Genomic DNA, 1,500 nt, shown 5'->3' on the forward strand with positions numbered 1-1,500 from the left:
CGGGCCCGGGGCCTCCCCCTGCGGCTTTGGGGTCCGTGGGTCCCCGCTGGCGGAAGCCACTGGGAGCTGGACACCCGCCGTCCGTCCCGCCTGGCCAGGCCTGGCCTGGGTGGCCGCGGGGGGATTCGGGGCGGTCCCGCGGGCCGGCGGCCGGGCGCAGGGGAGGCGGGGGGTCCGAGCGAGTCGGTCCCGGGCCTGGGGTCTCCCCCTGCGGCTTTGGGGTCCGTGGGTCCCCGCTGGAGGAAGCCGCTGGGCGCTGGACACCCGCCGTCCGTCCCGCCTGGCCAGGCCTGGCCTGGGTGGCCGCGGGGGGATTCGGGGCGGTCCCGCGGGCCGGCGGCCGGGCGCAGGGGGTCCGAGCGAGTCCGTCCCAGGCCCGGGGCCTCCCCCTGCGGCTTTGGGGTCCGTGGGTCCCCGCTGGAGGAAGCCGCTGGGCGCTGGACACCCGCCGTCCGTCCCGCCTGGCCAGGCCTGGCCTGGGTGGCCGCGGGGGGGGATTCGGGGCGGACCTGCGGGCCGGCGGCCGGGAGGGTCCGGGCCAGTCCGCCCCATGCCCGGCGTCTCCCCCAGCGGCTTCGGTGGCCCCGGGGGGGGTCCTCCGCGGAGGAAGCCGGGTGGGTGGGGAGCCGGACCCCAGGCGCCCAGACCCGTGACCTGCGGCCGCGACCTCCGACTCGGCAGGAGCGACGAGGGGCTTTCCGGCCCGTCCCCCCCTCTCCTTCCCCCCCAGAAAAGGAGAGAGAGCTGACTCGGACCGGGAAAAGCTGCCTACGGCACCTGGGATTCCCAGGCGGTCACCCATCCAAGTACTAGCCAGGCCCGGGACGGTTTACCTTCCGAGATCGGACGGGATCGGGGGCGTTCGGTCCGGTATGGCCGTAGGCACCCGGCCCCGCGCCTCCTCGCCCGCTTTCCCCTGCCGACGCCCGGGCCTGCCGCACGGTGAGCCCCGGTCGGACTGCCCCCCCCCCTGCGGCAGGGCCCCCGTCTCTCGCGGGCCCGGTCCTTTTTTCCTTTTCGAGCTCCGGGGCCCGGGCTGGCCGCCAGAGCCCCTCCGCCCGCCCTCCCCGGCGTCGGGGAAAATACTGTCCCGGACTTCCAGTGCGCCCGATCCTGTCAGCCGGGGGGTGGGGAGGGGCAGTCCCTCGCTGCGGCCGGGGAGGGTGAGCCCAGGGCGGCTTGCCTGCCGTGCGAGGCCCCTCTCGGCCACCAGGTCAACCCCGAGTCGAAAGGGCTGAAAAATTTTCAGAGTCCCCTCCCGGGCACCAGGTCAACCCGTGGAATCGGACGGGTTCACCTGCTGGCCGGTTCGCTTCCCGGCCACCAGGTCAACCCCTAGGTTGCCGACCGGCCTACCCAGTGGCCGGTTTGCTTTCCGGCCACCAGGTCAACCCCTAGGGGTTTTAACGGGGGCACGCCCGGTGGCCTCTTTCCCGTCCGGTCACCAGGTCAACCCGGATCTCCCTCCTTCCCTGGGCGTCCCCTCCTCGGAGGCGTCAG

At 74.9% G+C, this 1,500-nt stretch overlaps 1 non-coding gene across 1 annotated transcript; it reads right to left on the minus strand.

Moving 5' to 3' along the window:
- Positions 1 to 765: 765 nt before the first annotated feature.
- LOC135978779 (5S ribosomal RNA) lies at positions 766 to 884 on the minus strand. The gene has a single exon (XR_010596146.1). It is a non-coding gene; the product is annotated as a 5S ribosomal RNA (ribosomal RNA).
- Between the last annotated feature and the right edge of the window lie 616 nt (positions 885 to 1,500).

The sequence above is a fragment of the Chrysemys picta genome, unplaced genomic scaffold, assembly GCF_011386835.1.
Source record: "Chrysemys picta bellii isolate R12L10 unplaced genomic scaffold, ASM1138683v2 scaf444, whole genome shotgun sequence".
In the NCBI taxonomy this organism is placed as follows: domain Eukaryota; kingdom Metazoa; phylum Chordata; order Testudines; family Emydidae; genus Chrysemys; species Chrysemys picta.